General features: G+C 37.4%; 1 protein-coding gene across 1 annotated transcript in view; it reads right to left on the reverse strand.

Annotated features, from left to right (window-relative positions):
• tafa3b (TAFA chemokine like family member 3b) overlaps positions 1 to 19,607 on the reverse strand; it is an 87,475-nt gene that overhangs the window by 41,003 nt on the left and 26,865 nt on the right. The window lies entirely within an intron of this gene.

The following is a 19,607-nucleotide window of genomic DNA, read 5'->3' on the forward strand; positions in this document are numbered from 1 at the left end:
AGTACGAGAAAGCTGGTGCTTTGTTAATTTGTTAATTTAACATATTAAAGATCTCGTGGCTCCTCTAGAGGATCACTGAGGCACCATAAGGGTTTACCAGGACCACACACACACACACACACACACACACAGTAGTTTGCAGTTTTCAAACTATCCCCTACTCTCTCTGTCACTGCATGTGTGTATGCGTGATGGAGCAGCTTCACTGATGCAGCACAGCTAAGCGCTGATATTCTCAAACCCAGTGTGAGGAGTTTTACACAAATGAAGACTTTGTGCAGGATAAAAAATATAAAACAAGATCAAAGTGAAGCACCACAGTGCATCTGCAGCCTTTATATTCATCTTTCAGGATTTACAGGGAGAGAAAAGTCCCCCAAACACTTTGAACCAAAGCAGGATTGGTTCCGGGACACGTTCGGGAATTTAAGAAATATATCTGAAATGCAAATAGCACAGCGTGAAAGTCTTTGAAAAACAATCAGCGTGTGGAGACTGAGGGGAGAGGTGGAGAGAGACCACCGATATCAGGTTTACTCAGAAAACCCCTCAGCGTGCCCCAAACAGCCTCTAATCCACTTTAAATCCACACTCTGTTCGAAATGAGTCCCATGGATTCAAATTGGATTGACCAAGTGCTACTTTGAACTCTGTCTGTGTCTTGGCCCAAGTCAAAATGCCTCCTAGAGGAATTCTCCGGCAGTAATGATCAAATGTCTTAGGAGCATCTTGCTTTCTCTCGCTTACATCTCTCTTTCTCTCACTCTTTTTTTCCCCCTTCTGTTTTTGATTATCACACTTTAGCATTAAAACTTTCCAATGGGAAATTCACATTAGTCGTTTACACCTGGTAAATGTCCATTTTGGGCGATCCAGTTGTATGAAGATCACACGATAAGACATAAAACATACAGTACACTACACTAGTGTTGGTGCAGGTACTTATTCACCCTGAGCATTTAGGGCAGAACCAAAAAGCAACAACATGGGACTCAGGGTAGTTTTAAATGTTAATGAGAGACTGTGTGGGGCTAGGTGCACACACGCTGAATCATTTATGCAAGAGCAGCTCAGTGTCTGTTTCTGGTGAGGAAAAAATACTCTGCATGCAGTTATGAATTATTGAGAACAGAAAGGAGCATCCCAATGGGAGACCATTCCAACTCTCACTGCACACAGGAGAGGACAGGAGATGAGAGGAAATGAGACGAGAGGAGAGGAAATGAGAAGAGGGGAGATGAGAGGAAACAAGTTGAGGTAAGAGTAGTCGAGAAGAGTGCTGATGAGATGGGAGGAAATGACACAAGAGGAGAGGAGGCGAGATGAGAGGAAAAGACACAGGAGAGGAGGCGAGATTAGATGAAATGAGACTAGAGGAGACGAGACAAGATGAGACAAAATTAGACAAGAGGAGACGAGATGAGGTTAGAGGAGAGGAGTCAAGAGGAGGGCAGAGAAGATGAGAGGAGATGGAGGAAATGAGACAAGATGAGAGGAAATGAGACGAGGAGATGAGAGGAAACGAGAGAGTTTAGAGGAGGGCAGATGAGATAAGAGGAAATGAGACAAGAAGAGAAGAGGCGAGATGAAAAGAAATGAGACGAGATGACAGGAGACAAGAGGAGAGGAGGTGAGATGAGAGGAAATGAGACAAGAGGAGAGGAGATGAGTTAAGAGGAGGGCAGACTAGATAAGAGGAGATGCAGGAAATGAGACAAGAGGAGCGGAGAGGAAATGAGACGAGGAGAGGAAACGAGATATGGTGATAGGAGTCGAGAGGAGGGCAAAATGAAAAGAAATGAGACAAAATGAAAGAAAATAAGATGAGGTGAGAGAAGAGGAGATGAGTGAAGAGGAGGGTAGACGAGATGAGAGGAAATGAGACAAGATGAGAGGAAATGAGACGAGGAGATGAGAGGAAATGAGAGAGTTTAGAGGAGGGCAGATGAGATAAGAGGAAATTAAACAAGAAGAGAAGAGGTGAGATGAAAAGAAATGAGACGAGATGACAGGAGACAAGAGGAGAGGAAGTGAGATGAGAGGAAATGAGACAAGAGGAGAGGAGACAAGATGAGAGAAAGTTTGACAAGAGGAGATGAAATGAGGTAAGAGGAGAGGAGATGAGTTAAGAGGAGGGCAGACTAGATAAGAGGAGATGCAGGAAATGAGACGAGGAGCGGAGAGGAAATGAGACGAGGAGAGGAAACGAGATATGGTGATAGGAGTCGAGAGGAGGGCAAAATGAAAAGAAATGAGACAAAATGAAAGAAAATAAGATGAGGTGAGAGAAGAGGAGATGAGTGAAGAGGAGGGCAGACGAGATGAGAGGAAATGAGACAAGAGGAGAGGAAACGAGATGAGAGGAAATGAGACAAGATGGGAGGAAATGAGATTAGATGAGAGGAAACGAGATGAGAGGAAATGAGACAAGATGGGAGGAAATGAGATTAGATGAGAGGAAACAAAAAAATGAGAAAATTAGACAAGAGGAGACAAGATGAGAGGAAATGAGACTAGATGAGAGAAGAGGAAATGAGACTAGAGGAATTGAGAGGAGAGGTGGGTAGACAGGATTAGAGGAAATGAGATGAAAAGAGAGGAGAAGACAAGATTTGTGGAAATGAGAAGAGAGGAGACAAGAAGAGAGTAAATGAGAAGAGAGGAGGGCAGACACGATAAGAGGAAATGAGGAGGGTACCCAATATGAGAACAAATGAGAGACAATGAGAAGAGAGGAGATGAAACAAACAGACAATGAAAAAGAGGAGATGAGACAGGATGAGAGGAAACAAGATGAAAGGATAGGTAATGAGACGAGAGAATGAGAAGAGATGAGAGCAAATGAGATAAGAGGAGACAAGATGAGAGAAATCAGACAAGATGAGATGAGAATAGAGAAGAGAGTAAACAATATGAGAAGAGAGGAGACAAGACAAGACAAGAAGAGGGAAGACAAGATGAGATGAGGTGTGATGTGGAGAGGACACATGAGGAAGAAAAGAAAAGAGTGAGAGAAGATGTAAATAAACATTACCGAACATAACTGAAGCATACATTTTCTAAATCATGGCTGTGATTGACAAACATATTGAACTATTTTTCTATTTTTCAATATTTGACTAATGAAAAATTACGACTAAATAGCATTAATTCATCTTTTATTAAATAATTATTCACACAGGTTAAACATGAGAGATCAAACAGTGGTGTAAAAGATGTTTTAACTATATCTGTTTTGAAGGGATTTCTCTCTCAAATCCTCATGCATTAACAACACTCCCTTTAATCAACCTCAGGAGGATTTCATGCACCATTTTCCTTGACAAGCACAAGTTTAGAAGCAAGCAGTACTTTTTCCTCCTCAATAAGCTCTGCATCAGCACTAAAACACACGGATGATGCCAAAAGCGCAATGCAAGACCACGAAGCTGAATGAGTTTTTACTTTACTTATGTGACAGTAAGAAAAAACCCAGGTCCCATTAAGTTCCCACACCATGCATTTCCTGTGAGTTTTCCATTACTTTTCCAGTCATTCATGACAAATATATAAGGAATCATTCATTTTGCTGTGGTGGAATTCTTATTTATATACTTAATGTACATTAGTGAGTATTTTGTGTAATATTTTCAATAAGACAAATACATCCTGAGCATCTACACAAACACTCACAAAGTGAAATATTTTAATGCAGAGCATTACATTTTATAGTATTTATCTTATAAAATATCAATTTTTTTGTATATTTATAAAAATTTAAAAAAGTTATAATGTAATAATATTTTATATGATATTTCAGTGGAACCCTCTCACACATGCATACAGCACACTATGCACATTGCACACATCACACTATTAGCAAATCCTGAGAATATCTAAGCATTTATGAATGGAAATTTTAATATTCTGACTCAAAACTATATCAGTCAGCAGAAAAAAGTATAGCACCAGCGTTGGTTAAATTACTCTAAAAAAGTAATTAATTACTAGCTATTAATTACATCTTCAACAGTGTAATTACTGTACTAATTACTCTCTCTAAAAGTATTGTATTACTTGTTACAACTTTCTAAATCCCATATCAACCTTGAGCAATTAAACAATACAAGGATAGATATGAAACTGCTCTTTTAATTCTTTCAAATAAAGAATAGTGCATACATTATTATTGAATTGACCAAGTATTTAAAGGGAGAAGGTTACATTTAAAAATATACATTTTAACATTAGACATTCAATTTAGATTTGATAAGTTAAAGCCACACTAGTTGTCACAATACCAGGATGTGCATAGGAGACAGACAGACGAAGATTCATAAGAAGATAATTCCAATACTAAATTCAATCCAAACATGCAATAATCCAATACAGGGTAGAGAAAACACACCAAATGTGAACGTGACCGAACAGAGAATGAATGTGAGTGTACAACTTAAGTAGGAGCACAAACAAGACTATTAAATACAGCTGGAACCAATGTAAACAAATGAGAAGTGGGAAAACTGAACAAAGGAAACATGAAACTAATAATAACATCCTAAAAGTCTGTGAATAACAAAACAAACAAAACATAACTGGGACACTATTGTTTTATAAAAAAAAAAAATCTATAGTCTATACAGTATTTAAAGGTGCACTGTGTTTAACAGCATTTTTAGCGGCATCTAGTGGTGAGGTTGCGAATTGCAACCAACAGAAGTTACGGTGGCCGACAGGAAAAGTTGTCGTCGTCTGAGACAGCAGAGAGTAGCCAGTTAAGCAATGAGGTTTCTTTACAAAGATAAATTAAGAAATTATGTTTACTTAATTATTCAGTAAAACGATATGTTATTGCGAATATTATTGTTACTTGTTCATCATTGTGTCAGAGTTTTATTCACTGACATTAGCTAGCTTCGTTGCATGAAGAACAACATGAGGCTACTGTAGAAACATGTCGGCGCAAAATGGCTATTACAATGTAAGGGGACCCGTGGTGAATGAAGATAGAAATGGCTCATTCTAAGGTAATAAAAACATAACGGTTCATTATGTAAGGTCTTTATACACCACTCAAAACATAGTTTTTTATATGATATTGCATTTCTGTCAACAGATCCTCCTAAATATTACACAATGCACCTTTAACGCAGTTATATCAGAAGTAGTCTAACTGTGATTAAAGAAAAGAAAAACTAAGAGTAATCCCTTCCTTTACTTTTTCAATGGAAAAGTAATTAACTTACATTAATTAATTACTTAGTAATCACTAAGTAATAACTAGCACAGAGCCTCAACAATTAGAAAATTATGATGATGCGTGCAAACACAAACACATACACACACACAGACCAGACGCACACACACACACACACACACACACACACACACACACACACACACACACACACACACACACACACACACACACACACACACACACACACACACACACACACACACACACACACACACACACACACACACACACACAGGAAACACTGAAGCTGAAGTGCCAAGTGAAAGGGCGCTCTGGTCCTTAAGAAGCATTTTCCGTGTGTGGATTCATCTAATTCAGTCATAACTATTTCATTGTGGTTATGTCAACATACACATCAACATCACTAGAAAGCACTTAGATTTACAATACTCTTACAGTTTGCAGTGTGTGTTTGTGTACATATCATTTCTTAAGATCTTGCAGGATGAGATTTCTAGTTCTGCATCTGGTTTAGTAGTGAGAGCTGCAGGATTGTAATTGGTCAGAAGGCAGTTTGAGGTTTTTGATTGGCTGGCTGACTTGATTGGCATATATAATGAGCCTCATAAATTCAGTGTTTGGAAGGTTGTAAACAACACTACCTTTAAAGGCAGCTTAGATGCTAATATACTGTTATTTAAATCACGGTTGGAGGTCATTAAAAGTATTAGTAGACAGTCTGCTCAATATCTGCCAACTCTTTATTTTGATGGTCCCCCAACAGAAGTTCTACTGACTATAATTATCTCTGCAAGTACATGTCAGCTTTCCACTAACCCTAACCTACCAGTATAGTAATACTTTACTTGAGAGATAATTGACATGTATGCAAATTAATGAGAGTTAGTTGACATGTTGTTGCAAAGTTAATATAGTAGAATGTCTAAAGTGGACTGTCACAGGTGAGCGAAAAGAGACGAGGCGTGACGCAGAATGAGCAATTAAATAGACTTCAATAAACACAAAAGCAATAACACTACACACAAACTATAAACGTTAACACGGAACAAAGAGCTGAGGAAAACTGAGCATTTAAATAAACAAGGAAAGATCATTTACAGAACAGGGAACAGGTGAGACACTAATCAGGAACCATGACAACTCATAATTAACTAGAACACAGGCAAAACTGTAACAGAAAACCATGACTGTAGAAATTAAAAAGAACAAGACAATGAAACTAAACAAAACCTGACTAAGTGACCTTTTTTTTTTTACCAATCATATATTTTATCTTGACGAGCAGGGCTTTAAACGTATATGAGATGATAGATTCTATTACTGCTTTAGAAGTGTATGTAGTTATGTTTTTCTTTTATGTAGCGATGGTCTAAATATTATTTACATATTCAGATCACATTTGGCTCCATACATATGTGCTCTGAATATCTGGGGCAGGGAATAGATGGTAATGAGTAAAAACTCTAATGACATCTACAGAGGAAATGTGAGTGGAAAAGGTCAGAATGAGCACATGAGATTATCCACACATACTTACACAAAAATACACAACAAAAACACATCCTTCTCTTTACATCTCTCTCTTTCTCTTACTCAAATTAGCACATAGTAGAAGGAAATTAACAGTCTAAAATCATGCTGAAAATCTGTATATATATATATATATATATATATATATATATATATATATATATATATACACATACATGCAATTGCTATGCTGAAATTAAATTAAAAATGCATACACATAAACTACAGGTCAAAAGTTCGGAATAATTACGATTGTTTCAATGTTTTTGAAAGCTAAATTTCAAAGCTGAATTTTCAGCATCATTACTCCAGTTTCAGTGTCACATGACCTTCAGAAATCATTCTAATATGCTGATTTGCTGCTCAAGAATATATATTTTTAAATGATTCTTTTCAATGTTGAAAACTTTTTGCTGCTTAATATTTTTTTGCAGAAACTGTAATTCAATATCATTCAAAATTGTATTGTTTTATAATTAAATGTTTATGTTTATTATTAAAAAGATAACATGACTTTTTGATGTTATTTGAGTGATCATGTTATCACTCAAATCATCTAATGCATATAATCTTATACACATTTTAATTACTCAAATTAAATACAAAATAATAAAATGCAAAATAGAAGCACTGTCACTAGCAGTCTCAGAATTTTAGAGCAGAATGTGTGGCATGTTAATACCATGGCTGCGACAGATCTGCCTCTGTGTTTAAGTAAATAATCATCTATAAATCTGTCCTCCGTAATCCATCCTTTCATCTGCTCCCACCAGTAGGCCTACATTACCAACAGCATAACACCGTGTCCTAACCAGACGCGATACGATAAGATTCCAGCAACAAATAATTTCTGTCCACACTAGATGCGACGCGACTGCGAGATGCGTCAAAATCAATCAAAACCCACAGCCAATCAGAACAGCGTGTGGGCGGAGTCTCGCGGCAGCACCAGAGAGTAATCTTGATGGCAATCGCAAGAAAATGGATAAGTAGGCTACATAATCAAATTCACAAATATTACACCATTTAAAAATTATTAAAAATACATAGGCTACTGAGTTACTAAAACAATATTTGTCAAATAATACACTTGTTTGTTCACAGTTTGAAGAGCATTCTTGTTTCCTTGTTCTTGTTTCCTTGAGAGCCCGCCCACACGCTGTTCTGATTGGCTGTGGGTTTTGATTCATTTTTACGCATCTCGCAGTCGCGTTGCGTCTAGTGTGGACAGACAAATTATTTGTTGCTGGAATCGCATTGCGTCTGGTTAGGACACGGTGTAACTACACGCGACGCGGCGTGCGATAAAAGGTATCTTTTCCAGTAAGTTTTTGTCCTAACCAGCCGCGACAGCGACATGCGACAATTCTATTTTAGAAACAGTTTCTATTTTTCTGCGACGTCGCGGCTGGAACAACACACACAAAGTGTGGTAATGATAATCTCGCACCGTGTCCTACACGCGACGCGACGACGCTCGATAAAAGGTATCTTTTCCATGTTAATCAGAGTTTTTGTCCTAACCAGCCGCGACGGCGACACGCGACGGTTCTATTTTAGAAACTGTTTCTATTTTCAAGTGTGACAAATATTGTTTTAGTAACTCAGTAGCCTATGTATTTTTAATAATGTTTAAATGGTGTAATATTTGTGAATATGATTATGTAGCTTACGTATGCATTTTCTTACGACTGCCGTCAAGATTGCTCTCTGGTGCTGTGCACTTGCCACGAGACTCCGCCCACACGCAGTTCTGATTGGCTGTGGGTTTTGATTGATTTCATCGCGTCTCGCAGTCGAGTCTCGTCTAGTGTGGACAGACAAATTATTTGCCGCTGGAATCTTATCGCATCACGTCTGGTTAGGACACGGAGTTACAGCAGCCTGATCCAAATTCCCCCCTGCTTCTTTTCACATGCCACGCCTCAGAATTCGCGAAGCAGGAAGTATGCAAAGCACAGATGTGCAAAAAGCCAGAAACTCAGCAACCTCTCACCTCGCAGAGTCGAGTTATATTAAACCGTTTAAGACTGCAAGGACTCAATAAACCCGACCTTCTCCGCATGCACTGCATATCACTCCCTAGCTGTTAATTAGCATGCTGTGTCAACTAGGTGTGATTCTGCCCCTCTCACTCTTTTTGTGCCTTTCTTTCTCTCCCCTATTCTTCCTGTGTGTTCACTGTGAACCTTTAACACTAGAGTTTGCATAATTACCTGTGTTATGGCCTGGTCCGTCTGCTCTCCTGCCTGCAGAGAGCTTATGAGATCGCTCACCCCACCTTTCAGAACCCGGGCCAACGCTGCTGGCTTTTATTACTGGCTGGATGGTGCACTAATAATGTCTCTGCTATAATACTTAATGAAACAGTGTGCATGAGACTAAATCTCCTTTCATGCTAATTTTACAGGCGTGGCCGCTTTAAAAGACAAAGGACTCGCACGATAACACACTCGCACACTTAACCAGGGGTCCTCGTGAGTCTCTTGAATAATTCCTGCCACACTTGTGCCATGCATGATAAATCAGACACGTTTTTTTAAGATACACTGTCTACCACACACACATCCTATCATATGGGAGTGAGTTAACAAGGGAGGGAAACTAAGATCAAGGAAGATGTGGCTCTCTGGTTCCAGACTCCAGAGTCTCATTAGAACAGAGGAGAGTCACAGCAATATCAGAAACATCTCACATCCCTCTATGAAATAATTTGGGATCTTGTAATTAATGTGACTTTTGTGCAAACCCTGCAGCTGCCAGATTGAACAATAGGAATTGGCATTAGATTGTCATAGAGAGGTTTATAGTGTTTTGTCTGCATGTGTCTGAGCTGTATAATTTATTCGTGCTGATCATTAAGGCTGAATTAATGGCGGAAACGTGTAAAAAGTGTTCTGCCAGTTGCTTTGTTGTGTCATCCTAGGTCTTTATATAACCCTAAACATTAGAAAAACTCTACTAATACAAGTGGATAAACCTGCTGTTGATGACAATGACACATGATGGCATATTGTTCATTTAAGTTTTGACAATTTTGTCAACTTGAAATCAGTTGGTTAAAAAACAAAGCAAGAAATTTATATAATAGAGAGGACCTCTGCAGACCCTCATGAGTGTGTCAAGGTCAAAAGGACTGCATTCGAAATTAAAGTGTTTAGTAGCCGAAAAACAGTGTGTGACAAAATAAGTATGTCCGAATTCACAGTACTCATAATAGTAGGCAAAAAGTACCCGGATGACCTACTACTTCTGGCGAGATTCTGAAGTGTGCAATTGATGGACAATTTACTATCCCATGAGGCCACGGGAGAGGATATATGAATGGAAGTGATGCTGGTGGTCACATGATAATGACAGGTGTGGCAAATGTAGTATATGTCCAGATTACTTTCATACTACACACATTCATACTATATAGAACATACTTTTTTAGCAGTCAAGAAGTGATTATTATTCAAAAAGAGTAGGCAATTTCTAACACAGCCTAAGTCTCTTAAAATAGCAGATCATTTGACCTACTTATGACCATGGCAGTTCAGGGTATAAAATGTAATTAGATACAACTCCTTCTTAATTTCACAATTATAACAGATAAATAAATAAATACATTTATTTTAGTCAATAAATAAATAATAACTTCTTTTGATGGATTTTTAATCCAAATGAAACCAATGTGAATACAAAGAGCACCTTTGTAAGAACTTGACACATGTGTTTTGAAATAGATTATCATTTTGGACACTGTTGTTACTCATTGACCCATAAAATGCAATGAAATCCCAGAATTTTTACTGTGACCTACACTACTTTTGAAAAGTTGGAGACAGAAAATAAATCAATATACTTTTATTCAACAAGGATGCATTCAATTAATCAAAAGTGACTGTAAAGACATTTAAATGTTACAAAAGATTTCTATTTAAAAATATATATTTTAACTTTCTATTGATCAAAGGTAAGATAAAAAAAAAAATTCAGTTTCCACAAAAAATATTAAGCAGTTTTCAACACTGATAAATGTTTTTTAGCACCAAATCAGCATATTAGAATGGATTCTGAAGTGTCATGGTGTCATGTGACACTGAAGACTGGAGTAATGATGCTGAAAATTCAGATTTGCCATCACAGGAATAAATTACATTTGAAAACAGTTATTTAATTTTGTAATAATATTTCACAATATAACTGTTTGATTTAGTAATTACTAATTAGGTTAATTCTTGAATAAATAAATGCAGCTTTGAGCTTAAGAGATTCTTTAAAAAACATTTTAAAAATCATACTGACCTCAAACTTTTGAACGGTAGTATTTAAAAAAATAATAATTGTGCAGTTAGTTAAGTGTATGGGCTTCATAAAATATACAAATGAATGTGATGAAGGTGATATTGGGGAGAAATTTGAGCCTGCGGTAAAGTGATGGCCCAGCTCATGTGAGTCTTCTCTCCGGAGGCCATGCAGATTTTCACAGCCAAACCTTTACCTGCTGGGACACTCAACACCCCGGCTAACTTTAGCAGAACATGCCACTGACTCACAAAGTGTGAGAGACTAACAGCTGTGTACCATAACAAGACTTAGAGGTCATCCAGCCATAACAGATCCGAACTCTGATGATGCCTGTCAAGATCTGTGAAGAGATGGGAAGACGCTTCAGAGAGAACAGTGTGTGTACAGAGAAATGAAGGGGTTTCTGATACTTCAACCAACACATCTCATGTCCACCAGAGGCCCCTTATATGAAAGCCTGGCCTCAATCTCTCCATCTGTCTTTGTGGCTAATGGAGCTTACTCATATGTCATCTGCCCGTTTTACCCTGTTATGTGCAACACCTAGAACAAGAGAACACTTTTAGACACAGTTAAGCTCTGACATCACACTGTCTCATAGACCAGGCCTGACTGAAGGAGAGAGAGAGAAGAGCGCGAGGGAATTGGCAGCGTTTCGGGGTCATTTCAGGTGCCAGGATCAATATTTCTAGAGGATGTGTGAAAACTGTAATCTTAAAGAAACATGAGCTCTGGAACAAGTCAGTCCATTGATCAAGATCAAATAGAGTCAAACTACAATGAAAAGTAGAGGAAAGAATGTCACACAACTGTAACGGGGAAAAAAATGCTACAATCAAAACCTGTTAATTGGTTGACCGTAGGTGCCTTACTAAAACTGTAAATGGTTTAACATGGCATTATATTTCATTTTACCGTAAAATACTGTAAATTTTATGATTTTTAAAGTAAAAACTATGCATTCTCGTATACTTTATGGTAAAAACAGTAAAAGGACAAGCAAAGTAACATAACTTATAATTATACTGTATAGAAATAACTTTGTTTCTTCTCATTTTGTTATCAGTAATGTACATTAGTGCTTTTTGTTAAAACCACAGCTGCCTTTTTTACTGTAAATTTAACAGGATATACAGTTTACAGTGGACTGAAGTTTGGACTAATAGTTTACAGTGTTAAAAAGCAAATATATTCCAACTGATATTTTTACTTTCAGTGTGGACAGACACATTTCTTGTCACTTCAAAAGTAGGATACTGTGTTTATGAAACACATGATAAACTATGAAGAGTAAAAATGTATGGAAGCTTGTTTCTGCCACAGAATAAATAAAAAAAAACATAGGATACTGTGTTTATGAAACACATGATAAACTATATAGAGTAAGAATGAAGACTAGAGTACTGGCTGCTTAAAATTCAGCTTTGCCATTACAGGAATAAATAAAACATAGGCTATAATATATTAAAGGGGTGATAGAATCCAAAACCAAGTTTACCTTGGCATAGTTGAATAACAGCAGCTCGTGGGTAAAATGGCCATACACAGAATCTCAAATGTCACCTGCTTAATATGAAAATCTCAAAACTGTAAATCAGCTCAGCTGTGACGTAACACTTGGATCTGGTCTGTACCTTTGTTACACCCCTAAATTTGCATACACACAGCCCACTTTCTGGGCCCAGGAATATCAATGGTGGTCGTGCAGTCCGACACAGTTTAGCCACAATGGCTCGAGAATGCTGTATTATGCCGAAATAACTGTATTTCTCTAGCTCTTTGGCTGCTGTCAATTTTGATTTCTTGGGGGCTGTTTACACCTGGCCACTTCATGCGTTTTCTGTGATCGGATAGCTATCCGATCGTGAAAAGACCAGGTGTAAATGCCCTCTGAAACGCATTCGAGACGGATTTGAATCCGATCGCTGAAACCACTTCAGGAGGAGGTCTGGGCCACAATCCAGACGAAACTAGAGTGTAAGTGCATCTGGTTGTTGAAACCACATATGTAAATTGTACTCCTCCCAAAAATGCTAAAAAAATAAACGTGTGAGAGCGTGTTATAGGCTATAATGTCATGTTATAGCTAGATATGACGACGCTACTGCAACACGCATCGCCGCAGATGAGAAGTTGAGCATCTATTCATTAACCATCAACAACATCATCGAACAATGATATTTTGTGATATGTTATGATTTATATATATGTGTACGTGTGTATTTCCATTGCATGTTTGGTCTTAAATTTCATATAAGGTGGTATTAAAAAGGTCTTTAAAAGACTTAAATTTAACTTGTTCATATCTGTAGACACCCTGTAGCTATTGTTATCTAGCAGGTACAGTTAGTGTGACCGTTTGGTTTAATTGAAATATTTATTCGATTGTAGTTTACATACAATCTTCATTGGGTATGTTGCGTCTTTGCTTTGGAGATTCCTCGTTGTAAACCAACCAATCAGCCTGCAGCTCATCTAAATATTCATGAGCATACCATAAAAGGGAGAAAACCGTTTCATTCTGGGGCTATTTCTCATTGTTGCATTAGGGCGTTTAAAACAGCCACCGGGGCATTTTCAGCCCAACCAATGTTACATACCCTATTTGGATACTTTAAGGAACAGTGTGAAATACCCTATAAAATCATTCTATCACCCCTTTAAGATAAAAATATATTAAAAATAAGTTATTATAAGTTGTTATAAAAGTTATTTTAAATTGTGATAATATTTCACAATATTATTGTTTTAGGAATTTACCATTTATTTATTTTTTATCAAATAAATGCAGAGTTGGTGAGCATAAGAGATGCTTTCAAAAACATTTTAAAAAAAAAACTTACTGATCACAAACTTTTGACTTTTTTTTCTTGCAATTCCAAATTTACATCTCACAATTATATCTGTTTTATATTTTTTATTTTACATACTGTATATATAATATATCTTTATATCCAATTGTAAGATAAAAAGTCACCATTACCTTTATTATTTATTTAATTAATTCCGGAAACAAGAATGATTTCCAGTAAAAAAGTATTAACTTTAGAAACTCCATCCTCACAAGTTACAGTCTGTTCTTTCTCTTCCCTTGGAGCTGTTTTACAGAAGAGATATACTTTGATGTGACCTCTTTCACTAACATATCTCATTAAACTTAACTAATTAACAGAAAGAGAGAGAAAAATGGTTGAAAGACTGTTTTGAGTTCAAAGCTCACTGAAGCTTTATTGGCATATCTGCTGATAAACAGTGTTCAGTGTAGAGCAATTAATAGAGATATAATAAAATATGTTTAACCATATGAATTAAAGGATATGTGACTGTGATTACGGTGAAAAAAATTACCCACTTCCTGTGTTTAAATATCGGACGTAAAATATTTTTAATCATTAAAAACTACTGTTAATAATCCAGAAGAAAATAGTCGATGAGAATGACAACAGGAAATTTGATTAATATACTCAATAAGGATACTTAGATTATGTATTGGTGTTTGTATATTTTCTTCTTAAGTTAAAATAACAGACAATACTGTAAATGTATGCATCACTGTCTACCTGCCACTTTATGCCCTAATGGCCTTCAGGACCCGAGCAGTGCTTTTTTAATGAATCTCTACAGCTGTTCCGATTCCAGAGTCCTTCTCCAGGTTGACGGCTCTACAGCTTAAACTGTAATCACGGATTTGAGAGCATAGAAACATTTATCCACGCAAAGAGCAGCGAAGTGGCCCGACTTGTCTTCGGCACTTTTTATTATCCTTTCAAAAACACAAGTTGTTCTGGATCATGGCCAATCCGTTCATAGCACCGGCTTATTTGCATGTATTTACATAAGTGGAAGCTTATGTCCAGAACTGCTCTAATCCTCTTTATTCAAAGAGAGAGACAGATAGAGAAAGAGAGCTTCGACCATTGCCTGCGCTCCAAGGTCACTGATGCAGATTTGTGACAGAACTCACTGTAAAAGCAGCACATGGTGATCACCAGATGGGCCTGACAACCACATGTATACTGACAAGCCGTACATGGATATTTGACTGCGGCAGTGACTGCAGAAAAAGAGTTTCTGTAAATTAATCTCTGAAGGTGTCTGGACCTCATTAAACTCTGGTTTGCATTATAGGCGAAAGTGAGAGAGGAGAATCAAATTGTCGACCTGTTAGAAAACCCCAGTGGAGCACATGAAAAACCACCACCTCTCCCCTCCATCTTTCTCAATTTCAAATTAAATTTCAGTTTCAGTTTATTATTTTGTGTTACGCTTTCTGTTGTTGTGCTTTGCATATGAGAAAAGCACATTAAAACTACACAATTATTTTCTTTTTTATCATTATAATTATAATTTTTTATTATTGTTTCATTAATAATAATAATTAGTAATTTAATACATTTAAAAGTTTATTATTACTTGTAATATTTTTTATTGTATTATTATTATTATTATTCAAGGATTAGTATATATAATAATAGTAATAGTAATAATAATAATTATTATTAATATTATTATTATTATGGGGTAAATGAAATTAAATTAAATAAAAAAAGTAAAACATTAAAGTATAAATTACTGGCGTAATATTAGTTAAATGAGTAAATAAGAAGGATAAAGATAAAGATGATCAATAATTATTATTATTTTTATTTTTTTTACATATTGCATATAATTATTATTTTGCCTTCTGATCTCTCTCTCTCTCATCCTCTGTGAGAAGACAGGCATTACAGCAGCTAGAGAATCTGGTATTTGTTGTAAACCCTTGGCGCAATAAACTACATAATATTAGTATTCTCTGACTGCAGCTCCTCTGTAGAGCAGTGACAGCAGGTCAGATCCAGAGGGGCCGAGGGCAGAGGCTCCAATAACACAATCTGCTTAGGGCTCTACCATGTACTGTTATGGCAGGACTCATTGGAAACTACATCAAAAAGGGGTTAAAAAATAAAATAAAAGTCTAAGCTGTTCGACAAAATGCTATTCTAAGTCTTCACTGTACCGTACTGCAGCATCACACAAGGGGCAGTCGTGGCCTAATGGTTAGAGTCAGACTTGTAACCCAAAGGTTGAGGGTTCGATTCTCAATACCGGGAGGAAATGACTGAGGTGGCCTTGAGCAAGGCACCTAACCCCCAATTGCTCCCTGGGTGCCACAGTGAATGCCCACTGTGTGTGTTCACTACTCCTCCTAATGTGTGTGCACTAAATTGGATGGGTTAAATGCAATCTGAGTATGGGTTACCTACTTAGCCTTCACATTACTTTCACTTTCACAAGGTAGAGTAGAAAATCAGGGTAATCATGATATAGCTAAACAACTAATTGCAATATTTTTACCTATTTGACAATATTCATCACCATATTTGTTTTGCTTTTGCTCTAAAATAGCTTTAAAAAGTAGGCTACACAAAACAAAATAGTTAATAGTTAATAATAAAGGTATGCTTAAACTTAAATATTTTATCTGCATATATTTGTCCTAAAATATTTGAATAAACTAAATATTCAATGCAAAGAGTTACAAGGACACAAGTGCAATTGAAACACTGACTGAATCAGTGTCTTGATCACAAGTCCACGTCAGTTTTACTACAGAAGTTTAAATCAAAGACAGTCTTAATGTTTTCATACTCATAGGGAAGGATCACAAACTTTTTGGCAAACCAAAAGCCACCTTAACCAAAGGCTGTGATTATCAAGTAATCATCAATCAAGATTACTTAAATTTATATTACCAACAAAAATAATTGTAAATATTCAGTATCACTGAGCCCTAAACACTGTAACTGTACATACAGTAGGTGAATTTACATAGCAACATTAGTGCAGTTAAAAAAGTCTGTAGAGCACTATAATGCTGTCACCTGCACAATTAACACGTTTGGTCTAAAATGTGTTTGCTTATGCCTTGTTGGTCCCGCCAGCAGCGGCAAAACATTAGCGCCTGTTGTGCTATTATTTCGTCTTCAGCGCCTGTTTATTGATTGCTGCGATCCACAGTTAAACAGCAGGAAGTCAAGTGGAATAGTGTTTAATTTACATAGTGTTTCTCCTCCATCTTCCTCTCTGTACAGCTGTCCACACTTTCTGCAGAGAGAGCATCCGGACATTCATGTTCAACATATTACTTCAGTCCTTCTCTCTCTCTCTCTCCCACACACACACACACACACACACACACACACACACACACACACACACACACACACACACACACACACACATGATGTTTGCAAACAGTGTTGATGTGCCAGGGTGAAGTGACTCACATAACATTAAAATCAATCTGTTACTGTGACCATATATGCAGTGTAGTTTATAGGAAACAGGAAACTACATGTATATCAACTATATCACCAACAGTATCAGTGAAGCTACAGAGATGAAGAATACTACATGAATTAGTGAAATGAGAGAGAGCGCACACTAAGCATTTTACTCGGTCCACACACACACACACGTTCACCGCTAAACAACAGCAATTCCGAAATGAATCAGACAAACCATCTTTAAACTTGAAGAAAGATGAAGCAGGCAGCTGCAAAGCTTCTATTCAAACTGCTGCCAATATCCTCACATTTTTGCATTTCCTGTGTTTGTGCAGGAGAATCAAGAGCTTTACGCAGTAAGCATACGAGAGAAAAGGCTGAAATAAACACACAGTCATGCAGAGACACTTGGGGAAGGATTCCACACCAGCCTCTGTTTTCATTTTTGAGCTGCTTATCCATTTCTGAGTTTCTGATCCTGTGATTTGAAAGCTTCTCTGCAGCCTCTCAGCTTCTCCACTGTTGGGATGTTTGGCTGATTCTTCAGTATAATCTAATCTCAAACATCATGCAGAAACACAAAAACAACAGCAGTTGTCAGAACAGCAATTCAAGACAATCTCACAAGAGTCTGGCTTGAAGACAGAACCTCTCGTAGCATTCAAAAACAATCACACCTCAGTGTAAACAGTGCACAAAATGGGAGCCAGAGAAGAAAGCACAATGTTTTCTTTCTTGTTTGCATCCTTCATTTCTAAGATTTTTTTTTCTAAGAAACTAATTAAAACAACACACTGGAGAATAGGATAAAAAGATAGGGTGATTTGTCAATTTTACAAAAAAAAAAGAAAAAAAAAAGATTGATATCATACAAAGTGAACAAAAATGAAAGCTTTAGCGTAAGTTCTGCCGGGAAGACTCAATTGTTACGTCACTTATTACCTTCTCATTTATCCAATCGTGTTCTAATACTTGTAGTATAAAAGATCGGTACTTACACATGTCTGAGTTCGCAGATGCTGACGCCTACATTCACCTCCATCCTCCCCACCACCACCAGGATGGTCCCTTCCCATACCTCCCGGGGGGTCGCTGCACCCCTGCCTTCGTCTTCAGGCAGGAAATGCAGATTCCGTACCCTCGGATTACGAGCTACGGACGAGGCCTACACCAAAGAACTTTATATCATAATACTTGCTTGCTGGGCTGTTAATAAATGCATACTTGTTACGTTATTTTGCCTCCCGAGTCTTTCTGGTAGAACTTTACTTTTACTCTTTTTTAATGAATCAGTTGATCCAATGCACAAAAACTCTCTGGGGTGCGTTTCCCAAAGCCAACTATGGTCACAAGTTGCGTCGTTACTTATAGAGTTCAATGGAAATTGCGATCATAGTTGACCAACAATCCTTTTGGGAAACGCACCCCAGAATGATTAATTGGGACAAGGTGAATCGGCTGAATCCGGTTCTTGAATTCAACTTGGATGATTCGGCAGTTAACATACTTATTTTATGAAGGCTTATATACTTTCTGAAGCTTGTAAGCCTCTGCCCATTAATATAATTAGACACCTTGTGTGGTGTTCCATACAAGAAAGAAAGTAATATAAATTTGGACCAATGAGAGAAAAAGTAATAAAAAAATTCAAAAATAAAAACAGACATCTTATTTTTGATTAAAGTATCCCTTTAAGTTTAAAAATGTTTGATACAATACGCTGAACTGAATGAACTAAACTGAACTGATCTGAACAGAACTGAAATGAATTGTAACGATAAACTGGCTGGAAGCAAATGCAAGAGCAAGATGTATTTATTAGATAACAAATACTCAAGGGTAAAGACAGATCGATGCAATAAATGTTCCAGCGCGGAAGGCAGGCACTTCTCTAGGGAGAGTCGATGATCAGGAACACAGCCAGCAGGAGAGCGTGACGCAGGGACTGAGACAGACAATTCCCAAGTGCAGCGTGAAGGTGATGGTGAATCCGTGGTGAGATCAGAGGTGAAGTAATCCAAAGTCCAGTACACAGGAAACATGAAAAGGAACAGGAACAGGCACGAGGACGGGATACTCAAACAACGATCTGACAACATGAGACAGGAGAGAGGGCATTGAATAGGCTGCTAGATGACATTCAGCTGCCGCTGATCGGGATGATTGGCGGCCACGCCCACCCGAAACAATGAACGTAACGAGACACACCCACACACACACAAACACACTAGACTAGAATGAGACAGCAGATCTACCAACCGTGACAGTACCCTCCCCCCTAGAAACGCCTCCTGGCGTTCCCAGATGACCCTACC

The sequence above is a fragment of the Squalius cephalus genome (genome assembly GCF_949319135.1).
Source record: "Squalius cephalus genome assembly, chromosome: 16".
NCBI classification, from domain to species: Eukaryota; Metazoa; Chordata; class Actinopteri; order Cypriniformes; family Leuciscidae; genus Squalius; species Squalius cephalus.